The sequence below is a fragment of the Nipponia nippon genome, unplaced genomic scaffold, assembly GCF_047370975.1.
Source record: "Nipponia nippon isolate SJK-2023a ecotype South Korea unplaced genomic scaffold, ASM4737097v1 scaffold_29, whole genome shotgun sequence".
Lineage (NCBI taxonomy): Eukaryota > Metazoa > Chordata > Aves > Pelecaniformes > Threskiornithidae > Nipponia > Nipponia nippon.
This window is the reverse complement of record NW_028262346.1, coordinates 627,997-646,431: the sequence shown is the minus strand read 5'-3', so window position 1 is coordinate 646,431 and position 18,435 is coordinate 627,997. Positions and strand designations below refer to the sequence as shown.

The 18,435-nt window shown below is 41.7% G+C and overlaps 1 protein-coding gene across 11 annotated transcripts in view; it reads left to right on the top strand.

Annotated features, from left to right (window-relative positions):
- The window catches only part of CELF4 (CUGBP Elav-like family member 4), an 876,733-nt gene extending 860,275 nt beyond the window's left edge, over positions 1-16,458 (top strand). For 8 of the 11 annotated variants that reach the window (XR_015706128.1, XR_015706124.1, XR_015706127.1 and 5 more), the window contains exons 13-14: positions 4,898-4,985; positions 6,822-8,946. The gene's annotated coding sequence lies outside the window, so the exon portion shown is untranslated. Of the gene's footprint in view, positions 1-4,897; positions 4,986-6,821; positions 8,947-16,356 lie in introns of those variants that run through there. The other 3 variants (XM_087763663.1, XM_087763662.1, XM_087763661.1) reach the window with 3 other exon arrangements.
- Positions 16,459-18,435: the final 1,977 nt, after the last annotated feature.

The window sequence follows — 18,435 nt, the reverse complement described above, 5'->3', positions numbered from 1 at the left end:
AAGTTTGTTGTACAGATGGACACAAATCTTGTTCCATGTAACAGTTTGACTTTGTCATGCTAGCAAGAGTAGCGATCCTTCTCCCATTGAAGCCGGGGCAGTTTGCCATTAGCACCAGCAAGACAGGGCAGAATCCTTCCTGCTGTGCACAGACCTGGATTCAGGCCATAACTACCCACCAGGCTGATGGTGTTAAATGGGACCAAAGCTGCCTCGGCATCCTCTTCTTGGTCCTCTGGTAAATCCATCCTTGGAAAATGATCCAGCAGTCTTGGCGGTACAGCCTCATCCATCTCCAGAGCCCCACGTTTATGGCTGTCAGGTCTCAGCAATGACTCAGCCCTATGTGGAGCAAAAGAAATACAGATGAAGAGCTGAAAAATTAGAATCAGTTGCAAGGGACATCATTGCTCTTTAGCAGGGCCATGTGCATAGAAAGTAGGGATGGAAGGTATGAACAGATTGCCATTAAATGTCTCTACTGGGGTAACCATGCATGCAGTTACTCATGCAGAAACAGTGAAAGAAAGCAGACACAGAGAAGCTTTCCGTGGGTTGCTCACTTGGCCTAAATGACTTACTGAGTGGCCTTAGATTTCCTTCCTAGTCTTTGGAGAGTAAAAGAGACACTTTCATGTCCCATTCATAGCTAAGCAGAATCTTTGTTCTTCTTCACTTCCATGGGCTTTGCAGAGTTTAGGGTAAATGGACTTCCAAGTTGAGTGCTTATATCTGGATGGGATGAGTCCAAGTCAAAGACTTCTGGGGGGATGTAAACCTTGCTCCAGCTTAAACATGGGCAATGAGTGTCTCACACAATGTGGATCTGATCCTTACAGTCTGGTCAGAAGGTGTTTGTAGTGTTAGGGTTACTGCGCTGACAGCACAGGTTACAAGGCTATGACTAAAGTTATGTTTGCTCTGACAAAGGCTTTGACTGAGATTCATTTCCCCTGATGTTATAGACCTACACTGTAACTATCTCCTTCACAGCTAGTCATTCAAGGTCCTCTTCATAACTACAAGAGAGATACAGGCTCCTTTTGGCCATGAGTCACAGTCTCATCTGGAATGGTCCCTTAGGACAAGTGAATTGGGACCTACAAGCCCTGTCTGTCTCCATTAAAACCAGACTAGAGTGATTTGCTCAGATGGAGATGTCTGCATCCTGAATCCCATCATTAGGACTTTAAGCCATTATCTCTATCCAATGTTTCAAGGAGAGCAGTCTCAGGCTCCACTTAGATGCTTCAAAGAAGAAGGTAGGTTGGAGGAATATTAGCATTTACCAGATGCATTTGGCTATGGTTTTCTCAGTGGAGCAAGTTCTTGGTCAGTGTTACCTGCAGCAAAGATACTTTGCAAAATCTGTGCTTGTGCACAGACCCTAACTGCTCAGGAAGTATGCTCCTTCTTTATCTCCAAGGCACCACTTCTGAACTAGGGTGTATGTACTTGTCTTCATAACCTTAACGCTTTTATTCACAAATTTACTTCACCAATACCCAAAGTTTATACCCATTCCCAGCACAGTGAATTGCTTTTCTTAAACAGAGGAGTTTGGCTGGTGTCCAGCCTATCTAACACAGATGCCTAACTTGCCTCTCAATTTCAGGCCACTGATGAAACAGTCCTCATAAGACAGGTATCTAACTCCTCTGCCTAGCCAACAGAGAAAGGCATTTGCCTCTGTAGCCCTCCAGAGGGAAAGTCTGTCTGCCCAAGTTTAAGACTTGGATTGTGCACTTGAAAGCCTGTTTCATCTAACTCAATCAATCAACCCACATATATTACTGTTTATTACAAACCTTGCCTAAACTCAGGTACATCAGCTGTGTGGGCAGGATATGTCCCTAGAGACCATCAAAGGGTCTTCTCCTCTCCACTGACTAGGTAGGTGCTGTAGACCCCTGCTTTAGAAGGACAGCTTCATTTCGTGCATGAAATACAGACCCAAGTTAGGCAGACAGGATGACTGCATGTGACTTTCATGTGAAAGTACATTTTCTGGGTTTTTTGTTTTGGGGGTTTTTTTTGTTGTTGTTGTTGTTCTTTTAGCCTCAGCAAGTCCTAATCCTTCACCTGGACACATATATATTTGTGTGTGTGTGTGTGTGTGTGTGTGTGTGTGTGTGTGTTACATCCACAGCGTCTGAGGGTGTGTGTGGAAGACAGGCAGAGGGATACCTCTGCGGGGTACCTGCTCCAAAACCAGTGGTCACTGGCAGACCAATGTGGTCCTTCCTGCTCCACCCATAAGGGAAAACGTTTTCCCCAGTCAAGGTTATGTCAAAGAACCTCTCCTCAGCTTGAGAGTTGCCTGGGGCTAGCATCCACATGTACACGCATTGTCCATGGTGCTGCCACCCCTGACCCTGCAGCCAGTGCCATCCCATAGTCCAATCTCAGACAGGAGATGTGTGTTGCTGCCACTTCCCATGGATACAGCAGGATATTATTTGTTCCACTAGATCTCTCACATTCCTGCAGCCTCCTTGCTCCATTCAGTGGAGCAAAGACTGTTAGCCCTTTTCCTTGCAAAGCCTAACCCATGCTGCTGGCATGGCTGAGGTAAGGAAAGAGCCAAGTCTTGCTATGATGGTGCTGCCAGCTGTCTTTCCTTCCCAGCCTGCTCTTTGTCTTGTGGTATGACATTGCTAGAAAGCCCTGAGGGGTAAGAGGGATGCTAGAGGCCTTTTCCTTTTCCTCATGCACAGCCTGGACCTGTACAGCTGATGTTACTTGTCCTTGGGTACCCAGGGACACGAATGACAACGGTTCTACCCTGGGCCATCTTCAAAAAGACAGTTATCTCCCTCTTGGCTTGTGAAATAACTGTAGACCCAGATCTTGCATCTGCCTTGGGGCTACCAGTCTATTGCCTTCACTCAAACTCCAGGAAGCTCAGGTTGACGCTTCCAGCTCATCAAATGGCAGGACATTGGGGCCAGGCCATCAAGAAGGAGTCAATTCCAACCAAGACAGCAGCCAAGTGTGGGAAAAATGTGGAGCTGAAGCCAGTGCTCATATCAGGGGCTTAGTTCAGCATCGTCTCTTATCAGCTGAGCATAACTGCTGTAGCCAGAAAGCATGTTTCAGCTCAGAAAAAATATAGAAACAGTGACAAAAAAAAAAGACAGAGAAATAATTTTCTCTAGCCAGCATGCATGCCTTCAGGATGAGAACTGTCAACAATATTCTTGTGACAACCGAACACAAGGTGAAATTTCAGTCGTGTGCAGTGACTTTTCAGAAATAGGCTGGGAGGAGAGATATGAGCCCTGCCAAGAGGTTAGAAAGGCAATACCTGAAGAATAGGGTGCAGAGCTTCTGACTGAGACAAGCGTATCGTTGTGTGCAGTGATTTTTGGTGTTTCCGGATGCAAAACTCCCTGGGCCAATAAAGGGGCATTTTCCTTTGTAGGAAAGGAACAGGATGTTTCTGGAGATTGTAGCAACCAGCCCCTGGCAGTTTCTTCTTCTTTTTCTTTTTCTTTTTCTTTTTCTTTTTCTTTTTCTTTTTCTTTTTCTTTTTCTTTTTCTTTTTCTTTTCTTTTTCTTTTTCTTTTTCTTTTTCTTTTTCTTTTTCTTTTTCTGTTTCTTTTTCTTTTTCTGTTTCTTTTTCTGTTTCTGTTTCTGTTTCTTTTTCTGTTTCTGTTTCTGTTTCTTTCTTGTTCTTTTCCTTTTCCTTTTCCTTTTCCTTTTCCTTTTCCTTTTCTTTTTTCTTTTTCTTTTTCTCTTTTTCTTCTTCTCTTCTCTTCTCTTCTCTTCTCTTCTCTTCTCTTCTCTTCTCTTCTCTTCTCTTCTCTTCTCTTCTCTTCTCTTCTCCTCTCCTCTCCTCTCCTCTCCTCTCCTCTCCTCTCCGCTCCGCTCCGCTCCGCTCCTCTCCGCTCCTCTCCTCTCCTCTCCTCTCCTCTCCTCTCCTCTCCTCTTCTTTCCCTTTCCCTTTCTCTTCTCTTCCTTTTTTTCCATTATTTTTTAAATTTAGTCCAGAGCCAAACGCCAAAGGAGTAAATGTCCTTCTTTTAATGATGCTGATTTAGGGACCATCGTATCATCCAAGTCCTCCTACAAGTCTGCTTCCCACGCCATACCAGCATTGCTGTGTTTCGGAGCCTGCCGTCCTATGAACTGCTAAATGGACATGCAGCAACCAGCAGTAGATGCTTTTCTTTGTTTTGTTTTTTTGTTTTTCGTTTTTTATTCTCAGTAGCCAAAGCAGCTCTTGGTCTATTACTCCCCCATGATTTTAAACTTGGGATGTAATTGAATTAGAGCGGTACCTGCTCTGGAGTCCATCTGAGGAAATGGAAAGGCTCCCGGAGGACTTTGGCTAGCCATCCAGTGAAGCCCAGGATGCTGGGGGTGGTGCGGGAAAGGCCAGTGCTAACGAAAGCATTCTGGTTGGCAGTGAATGTATTTATTTTCCAGACTTTGCAAACCGATCTGTGTCTGTGCTCATTCATTCAGTGCATGCTCTCCTCAACAGCCACTGCATAACGTTCTGTTCCTGTTCACTGTTGACTGTGTGTCTGCATTTAAGTGTGTGTTTTACATGTGTGTCTCTAGCTAGGCTTCCTCCATCCATTTTTTTTTTCCTTTCTTTCTTTTCTTCTTCCTTTCTTTCTTTTCTTCTTCCTTTCTTTCTTTTCTTTCTGTTCAGTTAGTTTGTTTTGCTTTCCTTCTTGTTTCATTTTCTAGTTTAATGGCAAGTATTTCCATTAGATCTTTTTGACTGATGCTGTGTTTGTAACTTTTTTTTAATTATTATTTTTATATATATCTTCTCTCCCCACCTTTCCCTTTTTCCACACTATATATAAATATATATATATATATATAAAAAAAATCTTTTCTTCTTTTGTCATTCAATCAAATTCCAACAAAACCAACCAAGAGCCAGTCAAATCCACAACAGTCTCGCGCTGAGCTAGGAAAAAAGTTCACGTAATGACATGAAAGTGGAGAATACAGTCCCCCAGGCCGTAAGTTCAAATCAACTCAAAGTTGAAAGTGTGACATGATGGCATCATGTAACAAGCTAAGAATTGGTTGCATGACATGCCGTCAAGTTTCGTGCAGGTGCCGTGATTGAAGCATTTTTCTTGGATGTTGTATCAGTTGATGATTGGCCAGTCATGATCACATGTGCCTTTTTTGACTTTGTGCTGCCACAATTTTTTGCTGTGCTCATTTTTGTTTCGTTTTTGGTGCTTGCAGTGGTTTCTTTATTTATCGTTTGATTTCTCATCAGTGTTTTATGCTTCTTTAGATGTCACATAGAAGGAAAAAAAAAGATGGATTCCTAATTCTTTAGAAAAAAATGGTATTGTTATAACTACAGATAATTTGGAAAAAAAAGAGAGAGAAAAAATGTGTGGTTAATTTTTTTGCACTGAAAATCTTGTGATTTTAATTTTTTTTCCAGAGAATTTGGGGCCTTTTTCAATTGACACCTTTTTTTTCCCCTTAGGATATTTCAAATCACTCTCTAAAAATTAAAAAACAAAACCAAAACCAAAACAAAACCCAAAAAGAGTAATGATAGTAACAGTAGTTTGAAAACTATAGCAATCCAAAAAAAGCAACCCCAAGAAAAGCCTCATTGTATGTCTTTTCAAGAATTCCTAATTCTAAGGTTTTGTATTACAGCAACTCCAGCCAAAATTAATTGCTCAGGGGGAGGGAGGGATCGTTTTGAGTGGGAAAAAAACCCCATCCAGATCAAAAAAGCAAAAGTGCATCTTTTTGTTTACAACTGAAAAAGGGTCCTTGACGAGTTTTTTTTTATTTTTGTATTCTATTATTATTTTTGGTGTTGTAATTGTTTAGACTGCTGTGTACGGTTTGCTGTTTGTTGAACCAACAGTGTGAAAACCTGCCAGCATGGATTGATATTCCGCATGACACTTTTCCACCAGAGTGGACCTTTTGCAGTTTCTAAGTTTCTTGATGTAATAAATCACCGAGTGTATGAGAAGAACCTGCTTGCTAGAAAGAGATAAGAGCTAATCCTTAATGATTAAGCATCCTACTTAAATGTCAAGCCTAGTCGGATCATGATTACATTTTTTTTAAATAAACTTTTTTATTTAAGAAATGTTAGCTTTACATTTTTTTGGCAAAAAAGTTTATTCCAACAGTAGGGTTTTTTATTTAACCTCCTATAAATTACCTGTTCAAAGTCCTACTTTCTGACATTCACAAAGGAGTAGACGTTATTGGCAGCTATGTCTCCACAGAAAGCTCATACACTGTCATAGATGGTACCCCATTAAAATGTAGAACAATTCTTTCTCAATGCCTTTCACAGTACAAAAGCCCGCCAATCAAGACTGTGATCTGGCATTGTAAAGTGGCACTTAAAAATAATTAAAATGCAGCTATCTGCACAAACATAATGATACATATTTACGTAGACATGCCCTACTATTATTTTTATTTATTATTATTATTGATATTAGGAGCAATTGTATTTTTCTCTATCATGATCGTGACTACCTTGCTCACTTTGGGTTTGATCTGGTTCTCACTGAAGTCAAGGGGATTCTTTCTGTTGACATTGAGTGGGAGCAGAATCAGAGCCAATGCCTCCAAAAGCAAAACACCAAAGCAGAAGCCCCATCCTGTCCCAATTGAAGGGAGAAGAAAACACCCATTACTTTCAACAGGAGCAGGATTGGGCCCAAAAGAACAGGCTTGTTTTTAATTTCATTTTCATTTTTTAGGTCTTTTTTCCCATGTCCCAAATACCCCCCACATTCCCTACTTCCCCCTCCCCTTTTTGATTTAATTTGCAATGATCTTCTTCATTTTTTTAGGGCAGCAGCTGAATGGGCCACATTTAGAAAAAAAAAAGTATATATATATTAAAAAAAACGTGAACTGTTGGATTACACCTTTGACATATCAGCAAATATCAGTCAAGCTGAAGACTTCAGACTTATTCTCTCTTTGATTGTTTAGACTGTAACATTTCTTCAAGAAAAGTATCACATCTGCTGACTTCGAAGGACATGCGCTTGAAAACAAACAAACACATAAGTAAAATCAGAACAGGAACAAGATCAACCAGGATTTCTGAAGAGACACTGATATCACCACAGCGGCTTTTCTTCAAACAAGAGATGCAAACCTGGATACTGACAAAGGAATGTCTGTTTGCCACCAAGGATGCGGTTACCATGCGTGACCCATGGTAACAGTCACTGAGCATCTTTATCTGTCATTCCTTAGATATATAGGGACCAAAGGACAAAACTTTTTACCGCAGACTTGTAGCTGTATGTAAAATATGGAAGTTCTTTCCTTTTCTCTGAGCTGTTCCTAAAACAGTTTTTGAGAGCGATTATATGAAATATGTAAAAATTAAAAAAAAAATGCTTAAATGCTTTTAAAACAGCAAGATAATAGTTCTTTGATACTTTGGGAGGTTCTTTGGTTATACATTAATTAGAGTCTATGAAGCTTTCATATGGTTTTCTGTATAATACGCAAGGATCGTGCTGTTAAAGGCAGGTAAGATGGATATCTATGAAAAGCAAAAAAGTAAATAAATACATAAATAAATACATAAAAAGGCATAGAGAAGAGAAAGGAAAGATGGTTGATATTAAATGGAAAACAAAAAAGGTTTGTAAATGCTTCTAACTCTCCCCATTTAAAATCCTAATAGTTGTACAGAATTTAAAAAAAGAAAGTTTAAAATACCTATATAATAGAAAAAAATTAGACAACATAAAAAAACAAAAAAGCAAAAAAAATACTACATAGAAGTGAGCGTTAATGCTAAAAACAAAGATGTTGTAGAACTGTAATTTTTGTAGAGTTTAGATTGAGCATAAATTCCTATCCTCTGCCAATTGCTGTTGAATACTGTTATTTATCGAGGAGAAAAAGGAGAGAAATGTCTATTTTGGCAGCTTTTTAAACTGCAAGCATTCCAGCTATGAAAAAAATAAACAAAACAAAACTCGATTCTGTAGACAATGCAAATGGGAGACAAAACAGCTGTCTTTTTATCAGACGTTAGTTCTAACTTGAACAACAAAATACAGCTAAACGCTTCATGTCTTCATGATCTGCTGTCTGCAAAATTCCCATCATCCTATGCTTCAGTAGCTTCCATATTTTCTCTAGAAACCTTCAGGGCAAGGGGTTAGCCTAGAACCTTAATCTTAAAAAAGAAAAAAAATAACATAAAAAATAATAAAAAATAAAAAACCAATCTCTTTGAAGAATTTCTGAAACTGTTTACAAGGAATTTTGAAAAACAGGGGGATGTTTAAAAAAAAAAGATGCTGGCTCTGTTTTTCTGTAAATAAATTTGCATATTTTGTAGGACTTTTAATTGTAATGATAGAGAAAAAACAAGGAAAACTATTTAATGAAAGCACGATATTTATCTTTGGTAAATGACTTTAGAGCAGTTAAAAAATAAGACATTGCTTTAAAAAATCTGACTCAGAAAAAACAATGAATTATTTAAGAACACATATATTTTAAAGTATATCATATTTATTATAATTTATTTTCACAGTCAAAACTTGATTTACATCTTTCACACTTGTTTGCATCAACTGAGCAGTGTGATAATTGTTTCTGATTATTTGGTTTTACTCTGTTTTAATGGTCTTATTAGTTTTTCTTAGTATTTTTTATCTTGATCTCAAACTTTCTTCCTTTCTCTTTCTTTTTTTTTTAAATTTTATTTTAATTTTAATTCCCTATCGGGCCTGATCTTGCAGTCCTTACTCTGTCAGAACTCCCACTGGGATGTAGTGGGTATTTTGCCCAAGTAAGGACAGCCAGACTGAGCCCACAGCTAGGAAGTACAGATGTGTAATGCAGCTGCAGTTCCATACAACTGCTCTTTCACTCTCAATTCCCTAAAACTCCTTGTAATCTTCTGTAATTATTGAATAACGCTTTCCAGCTTAGCCCTAAATAAAGCACAGTTTAAAAAAAAATGCCATGTTCTTTACTTCTTGATGGCTTTCCTTAATGTGTTTGCTTTGAGCACAAAATGAATCTATTTCAGCTCTTTCATTAATATACGTTGTTTGAGTATCAGAACAAATCCCATTGTTATATAAAACATATCTCATTGGATTGAATTAATGACACAGTTTCATTTAATGTCTGCTTGATATTCCACTGTGGTTTACCTTAAACCTATCAGGTTAGAAGATCAAATAACGGTACATACAAATTAGAGTCATTGTAGCTCCCATTTGAAGCCTGTTGTTTGATTTCACACTCATGGTTTTTTCATGCTGATAAGTATAGAGGCCAAAGCTCAGGACATTGCTCCTTTTGCTGCTTTGGGACAATCTTGTGAAATTCAGCAGTCTCCAGAGATGAAGTTCAATTTCTTCCTGAGCATCCCTCACGTCTTGTCTTTTGAATGATTATATTTTCCCCCTGAAATCCCTGTACCAGATTAGCTGAGCTGAGGCTGGGGCTGAAATCAGGAGCCTTTGCATTTTCTTCCTGATTCTTGCAGCCGCATCTGCATTTGGACAAGTTGCACTAGCTAAATCCATCTCTAAATGGGACTAATGGTGCTTGTCCATAATTTGAACTCCACAGATGGAAGGAGTTCTATTAGCAGAAACTGCTGTCATTACTATTATGAGTTACTAAAGTCTGTTCAGGGCTTTAGAAATGAAATGTAAATCAGGTGATGAATACAAGGAGGGAATATGGTCAGTATTTTCTTTTCATCTGAAGGTAAAGGCAAATACAGAAGAGCGCATACACCAACCCCATCTCTCCCTTTTGGCAGAGAAGATGCTCTGTAGAGGGCTGAGTAGGCTAAAGATGTGGGAATTGGCCTCAAATGTCACTGAGCTAGAAAATGAGGAGTAGGGCTCCAGTAAGAAGAGGTTTCTGCTCCAAAGACCATTCAGCGGCCTGCCCTGAGCTGTGGGGATGAAGAGAACAAACAGAGACGCATCCTCTGACCTCGACCAGTTTGAGAATTAAGAGGGGCTGGTGAAAAAGCCCTTTACCCTTTGAAAAAGTAAAACCTCACAACAAATAGGGAAGGCCCAATTTCCCACAGTGGCACAGCAAAGATAGCACTAAAAGATGTTGCCCGATTCCCTCCCAATTTCTCAGACTGCCTTCCCCACTCTCCCTTGTGACCCTCAAGCTCCCCAGAGCCCTTCCTTACTCCCCTTAAGGTAGATGCTATGTCTCTGCAGTGGATTTGGGACTGTGGGATACATCCTGGTGTATCTGCAAGGACACAGCCATATGGTCTGAGTAGTATGGGCCACATCCCTGGGCCATCCAGCTGGGGACACCTCTGGCCACTGAGACACAGCTGGGGCCTGTTGGCTGATGATTGTGAGACAAGATTTCAGAGTCTTGTTTCAGGTACCCTGCAATACACAAAAGATAAAATATGCAGTGCTGGGGAGCAACCAGCTCCCAAGGGGAGGCCAGAAAACACTATTAAAGCTGACTCTATGGCCCAGGTCAGTACCCCTAAAAATATTTGACTTTGCAGAGACACCATTGGGGTTACTGAATTGGGAAATATGGCTATGAGGACCAGCAGGGACAGCCAGTGAAACAGGAGGGACCATGCATGGCCCTCACCTTTCTCCCAGCACTTCCCATGCATTATACTACAATCTCAAAAAGTGGGCAAATCTCCAAGTCCAGTCCCCAAAAAGAAGGGAGGCACCACAATGCTGTCAGCCCACTGGAGGTTCACTTACACTGGTGTGCTGAGGAATAAAGCACTGCTGTGACCACACTGCTGCCTGAACTAAGTGATGTTTACTTGCCGTGCTCAACTCTCTGGTTATGGTGAAGACACGGACTAAAATAAGATGGGCTGAAGCACAAATGTGGATATGGCCTTATTGTTGATTTAAACACCCTTCTCTTGGCTGTCCAAACATACCAGCCATGTTTTAAGATTTAACTGCTTGTCATATGGAGTGTCCATGTTTCTTTCCAAAGGAAGTTCACTCCTTTACATTGTAGGTGCTATAAAGCAAAACAAATAAATCTTTGCAGTGTGGGCCTGTTTCAGCATGGGACTGTATTCTTGGGGCTAGCAAATAGCCAAAGAAAAACCCCACTATGAAGCAACAAAAATGAAGAGAGATGCCAAGCCAACCTGAAAGCCTGTAGCTGCCTGCCCACCTGCACCAGGATACAGCAGATCAGGAACACTCTATTACTGAGGTTCAAAAGTCACTGGCTGTTTGATGCTGACTCCTCTCTCTTATTTGTAGCTGCTAAATTACATTACATGAAACTAAAGGTTTACTAAAGGTTGAACATCCATCCTTCACCAAGGTGCTCCATGGCACCAGTGTGATTACAGTAAACTGCAATCCCATCCCCATGAACAGCCAGGGGCAAGTTTTGGTACAAGTACAAGGCATGGTTTACAGTCATTCTTTCTGGAGTCCCATGGAGACACCTCAACCACTAATCACATTTCTGTGTGTCTAAGAAAGCAGTAAATCCCTTCCTGGAGTCACTTTTCCATATCAGCATTTCCTGATGTAGCCGCAGAGCCACTCTTCCTTTGCATACGCAAGAGGAAACGATTCCTCTCCCCACTTCCACCCCATCCCCACTCCAGGCAGATGTCCATTAAACAACTTGTATTAAGAGATGATCTGGGCTTTGAATGTGGCTACAGAGCTCTGCCTGTTTTCCCTTCATGTAACTAACATTGTGATACCATTTGGCAATATCCTTGCAAAGCAAGGTGAGGAATTTTCCACCTTGAATATTCCAGTTTGCAATAGCACATTCCCCCTGGTCCCAAATACACCAGCGCAGCAACCAACCCATGGGTCTATAAGCATGCAAGGTGTTCATGTTTGTGGTCCCAGGAAGAACTAACTCATCACAGGGGTTTGGCAGATGGGGAAATGCATATCACTGGGTGCTTCAGTGCAATGTGCAAACACTACCTAAGCAGCTTGTGCAAGCTTGTGCACAGCATCACTTGGAGAAGGCAGCTGCTGATGCTGTTGCCTAGGTAGGGCCCTTAGCAAACTTTTGAAACTACCTGGCTTGTCCTACCGCTCCAGAGCCAATGAAATAAGAATAGGCCACAGTCTCAAGTTAGCCAGCTGTGGAGTCTGAAAATGCCTTTTGGAATAGCACTGCTGTCCTAATTATTGAGGAAATCAGCCCTTAAAACAGGTTTCAATCCCATAGCTTCCCTCTCACTCCAGTAAGCACTCACAATAGAGAAAACACATCCCCAAAAAACACTTGGAAGGTACCAAATCAGAGCCCTTGTGCTCCATTTATTAAGGGAATGGGGTCACTCTGGTGTCGCATAGAATCATAGAATAGTTTGGGTTGGAAGGGACCTTTAAAGGTCATCTGGTCTAACCCCCTTGCAATGAGCAGAGACATCTTCAACTAGACCAACTTGCTCAGAGCCCCATCTCTTTGCATTCTTGCACTCACCACTGGTATTGTACAAACTTTTATTAGTGCCCACCCAACCTTAAACATTCCCACATTGCTGCTGAGGAACCTGTATAGCACTATTACTGGTAAACACACAACCAGTTCTGGTGGAAAGAAACACCTTGGTAACAAACACCCTCTCACCACTCCTCATAAACCACCCTGAATTCTGGGTCTCAATCTGGTAAGTTCTGAACTTGGCACGGACTACCTCAAGCAAGCAGAGACTGGGCAAGGAGGTTCCTTGCACACATACAGGTAAGCATGCCCTTTTCCTGTAGACAGCAGCTTCACGATGTGCAGTGCATTCACATGAGATACGATAAGCACAGGTTCAGATTCTTCCTTTGTCCAGCTGGAAGTTGGGATTTGTCCCCTGAGACTCCCATGATGCAGAAGATGGCCCTGGTTATACAATTGTAGAGCAGTCCAGGGAGGTATTCACATCTCCTCTCATTGATCTGCCTCATTTGTTTAAAAGGTGGAAATAGAAATGGAAACGGGGAGTGAATGACTCCATAACCTCTCCTAGGAGACCCAGTCTCCTAACATTGCTCCCATTAATGTGATGTACATTGTACAGCACACAGGACACCTAACTGGGAGAAAGGGACAGACTCCCCCCTTGGTACACCTTAATCTGCTGTTCAGGGCACTCTCCTGGGGCGTATGCATTGCTGGGTTGCAGCTATTGCTTTCAGCTCTTAAAAAGAAGAGATATGAACACGCAAGTTTGCAGGCAGCTGGTGAGTGGGTGGGTTAACTCTCCCCAGTGGGGAGCCACAGCACGACATCCCAAAAATGGGTGCTTCTCCTCCTCAGAGAGACAGAGGCCCTAAACTTCTCCTCACCTTTTGAGGCAGATTGGATCACGTGTTTTACTTTTTCCATACATAGCACAGAGAATGCAACTGCCTAATTCAGTGTTGTGAGTCCTACCAGATAGCAAAGCACTCACAAATTAGGCATCACGATTGTGATGTCTCCTTTGTGAGTCCCTCCTCCGGAGGGTAAGGGAGACAATTCCACTTCAGTGAGCTACAGAACAGGCTCCAAAACTGGAATGGTTGTCAGAAGGCACATTGTACACAGACCCTCCTACCATCTTCTACAAGAAAAGATTACCTTCTTTCAGCTAGAACAGAGAGCTATTAAGTGAGAAAATGGGCCTAGCAGTATTGGTGAACCGTCTGTCATCAAGTGTTAGACATTAGCAATATCTTTTTTTAAGCCAAGCCAATAGAAGCCCCCAGCCACCGTTACAATGGCATATAAGCACAGATGAAAAGTGTCAGCCCAATTTTTCCTTGTTTTAACTCCTTCCGCTCAGTCTGTTCTGTTATTGCTGCTTTCTGAAGCAACCCCAGAGCATGCCAGAGCATGCAAATGTTGCACTATAATCATCAAAATAACACTTTGCATCACATTTCACACAAGTGCACTAGAGTTGCTCTGGGGAGCAGCCTGGTTTGGTTTGAGGGCAGGCAACCAGGAGACTGATGACAAAGAGATACTTGCCTCTCTGCACCCAGCTCTCCCAACCCCAAGGGGCAGCTATCCAGAACATCTGCATTAGCGTTCCACAGCCCAAATGCCAAAGACAAATGGGGTCTGAGTCCCTGTGCATACCTCTGCTAGCTGATAAGCAGCAAGCAGCCAAGTTTAAGATACGAGAAGAAACATGAGATTAGACTGAGATACGTACGAACCTGAGAAGAGCAGGCTGGCCCTATGTGTGTTACCAGTTATTAGCCTCGTCTGCCCTGTCTGAGCAGGAGATGGTTTGGTGGGTGAATGTCAGAACTCCTGTTCTGATGATTGGGTTGCCCAGAGCAGTCCAAGGCAAAACAGGATAAAGAACTAGAGAGCTACCTGGCTCTGCAGATTAAGCTCTGAAGTTTAAGCAGGAGTTGTCCTATATCTGGCTTATTTATGTGGTTCAGTTTCCAGCCCAAAAGCCTGATCTTAAAGCTTTACTAATTAAATATTTTCTCTCCTTGACTACTAAGCTTTTGCAGTGCTGGGAGAGAGCTGAGTTTGGGTGAAATACTGGACATTTAAGGTGTTTTATTTTCCTAGAGGCAGGGAATCCACGTAAAGTAACACACTTGCCTGAAAGACTTACAGTCCAAATCCAGTTTAATGGGAGACTGGGGTATTTTTCCTTCCATGAAGGGGCTGATACCACCAAATGCAGAATTTTAAGAAGGGTTTTCATCCATCAGATTTAAAAGAGCACTTCCTCCCCACTAACTGGAAATGGTGAAGAAAAGTAGGTAGAGGTCTGTGGAGCTGGGAACAGCTGGAGTGAGAGGACAAACTTGGCCTGACTGGACCTTGCTTTGCCTCTATACCAGATCACTAGTGATAGCTACTTGCCATCCAACTGGTCAGTAAGCCTTCCTATGTGAAATCTTTTGATGGTCCTAGATCAGAGGGGGCTCATTAGCCCAGCCGGTGCTTTTGTTGCATTTTCAGCAGAGAAGCCAAGAAAAGAGTGAGACCTCACTTCTCAGGGATTAGTCCTCCAGGGCTTGCACACACAGATTCGCCTTGTCTGTCCCACAGGTGATGGATGGATGGTCATGACCAAGCATTACACCTGGCTGAATTAGGAAACACTTCACTTTGGTGAGGATGGAAACCACTAAATCTCAGCTGGGAGGTAGTAACTGAGAGAAGCCAAGTACAGTGGGAAGTAAAACAGATTAGCCTTGTTTTGTACTTATCATTTGAAATAGCCTCAGAGAGTGCACACATGGTCAGGTTCTGCATACTGAAGAGAAGTGCTGGAGTTTCTGTGCACTTCTTCCCTGAGCTGAGCATTAGCAACTTCCAGCCAAGAGGCTTGAGGTGCTTTAAGACAAAAAGACCATAGGTTCAGAGAAAACAGGTTTCAGGGCTGTTAGTCTGGCTTCTCTCCCTGTCCAGAAAAGTTATTTCAAAGACAAATATAGACCAGTTCAATAAAACAAAACTGGAATACGAGCCAGAGGGGCAGTTATTGCTCATTCTCATCTGGCAGGAACAGAAATTATATGGAACAGGGACTTTGAGAACTTCAGCCATTTGACTGCATGACTAAACTGTACAAAGTGACTGATGTGGAGACTGAGTAGGTGTGACGGTGGCATGGATAATTGCATGTGCAAAATAGATAACGAAGCTCTTATATGACCTGCCCTGGCCACTGTGAAGTTGCACAATTTTCATGGTAACTAGGAATGCAAATGAAAAGGCCCTCTGCTCCTCAATTTTTTCCGGTGGCTGGTCCTTTGTGAAACTCCTTCTGGGCTTTTGCAAGTGGTGTTGTCAAAAGTATTTAGCAATGGCCTCTTTCTGCAGCAAAAAAAGTTAATAGGAACATTTACAACTGCTTTCAGTGAACACCTTACAAAAGTCAACAAGAAACTGCAATTTCTTTCCAACGTAAAGGTCATTTAGCATTGGATACAGGCATTTTAGTGTGTCAAAGAAGCCAGAATATTCTGTCCCAACATGCCCATCTTTTACCCAAGAAAAACTATGATTGGTGTGACAAGTTGTAATAGACAAACAGCTATGCTCTGCCATTCTTCTGTGTGAAAAACCCTTTTAGCCCCTTACTTTATCAGGCCTAAAGTCATTCCTTTGGCAATAAGATCAACAGAAACCTCTGCATTTTTCTTCCAACAGTTAAATTATTTATGAGCTTTGGAAATAATCTCACTTTGTCTTCTAACCCTAGTTTTGCATATATACATGCCTTTTTCCATGTCGACCCCTGTGAATTCTTCAGCTAAAATATGCATTAATTAGAAAAACATTTCAGGGTAATTTTTTTCTCTCCTTTTTATCTACTTGTTTGAATATGTTGTAAACTTGATTAATGTTGCCTTCTAATCTCTTTTTTTCTAGAGAGAACACCTGGACCTCTTTTAACCTGCCTCAAATGAAAAATAAAACTTGAAAGCCAAACAACCCAAGTTGCAATGTCACACCTTCACAACCCTTTCCTTTTGCTGGCTATCCATTGCTCCTCTTCTAAGAGGGTGGACACATGGGCAAAACTTGTGTCAATGAACCTACAGAGTCATGGGTTTCTTCTAAAGCCCCCTTCCTTATGGTCCCAGTAACCTGCTTAGTTTTTAGCCTCTCTCTGACTAGAATAGTTTGGGGAGATTTATGACAGCAATTCTTCTGGTTCCTTTCACAATGTGTTTTCCACTATTCTCATCTATCGCTCTGCCAACATGCATCATTTATTTAATATTAGTCAGTAGCCACATTAAACCTTTTCTTTTTTTTGAGGACATTTCCTACTGTACCTGGGGAAATTGTGCAGGTAAATAAAGTCTGAGACAACATTCTTGGACCTGCCTTTTCTGCCTCCATCCAAAGCTTTCTATGGGCATCAATCATCCTTGAACTAGGATTCCTCTCATTTTAATTATGCTAATATCACCATAATTTCATTCTTGTTAACAGCAACTGAGTTTCAGTCTCTGCAGATGGTGGAGCTGGACAGTTACCAAGTCACATGCCATCTTGAGAGGAGTGTGTGGACCAGTACTTAGCCTATGGCAGTGTTATCATCACCATTTCTGAGTTGCATCACTTTACCCATTTGTGAAATGACATATGCCTTTGCCTCATATTGGTTTTGAGGTTTACAAAGGAGGTTTTTAAAAATACAAAAGAGTCCATCACCCAACTAGCTCATTCTTGTTAAAATACTACCTTGCCTGCTTTGATAACTTCAGGTGAAAGCTATAGAGAAAATATGTTATCAATTTAAAGAGAAAATATGTTATCAATTTAAAGTGTGACTACAAAGAAGATGGAGGCTCTCTCTTCACAAGGAGATACATGGAGAAGACAAGGGGCAACGGCTACAAGTTGCACCAGGAGAGGTTTCATCTCAATATAAGAAAGAAATTTTTTACAGTGAGAACAATCAATCACTGGAACAATCTCCCCAGGGATGTGGTAGAATCCCCATCGCTGGAAGTTTTCAAGATGCAATTGGACAGGGTGCTAGATAATCTCATCTAGGTTCCTTTCCTTTGAAAGGTTGGACCAGGTGATCTTTCGAGGTCCCTTCCAACCTGGGATGCTCCATGATTCTATGTTTCTATGATTGCTATAGATGTGCATATGTTACTGCTATGGACCCCACCCCTCTGAACTTCCTCAACAGAGCAGGTGTAGAACCCAAATCACAGCAATACTGATGGGAAGGGACCTCTGTGGTTTTCTCATTCAACCTCCTACTCAAAGCAGGTCTGTCTTCTGGCCATGCCCCCTGTTATTCTCATGAAATAAAACTATCAAAGGCTATACAGGTAGATCTGCACAACATCAATTATACCTATGCTGTGGGACAGGCACCCAATGCAGCCCTCTCCTCACCATTGTCCAACCTAGTAGATCGACCAGGGTTTACTGCATCTCCTTTCTGGACTGTGTTTCTTTTCAGGAAAAACAATGTGGGTAGGGAAGGTGCTGAGCACAAAAGCATTTACCCAAAGAAGTGTTGGGGTGTACAGAGGGACAAGGACTTCAGTGGACACTCTGGGGAACTACTCTGCCCCACACGGTAGTTCCAGTTCCACCCAATGGAGAAGAGGTGGTTTCCCACATGCACAGTGGATAGCTTGTCACTGGCTGCCCTCATCAGGCCAAGTCTAGCCTTACTACCTGTGAACTGAAGCCAGGACATGAAGCATGCACAGCCCTTATACTAGAACTCACCTATAAGCTGAGAGAAATGTGACTTGAGGAATGGTTGCTACCCCTTGGCCGATATGCAGAGGAAGCTTCAACTGGCTACAGGTCAAAAATCAGTACAGTGTAGACCAAACTGCACCAGTCTTGCAGGAAGGCCTTGACATTGTGACTGCAAGCGTGAAGAATGATATTACATGGATTCAATGTTTTTTTATGCTGAGTACAAAGTCTGGTACAGCTGATAGAAAATATGATGGACTCTTGCAG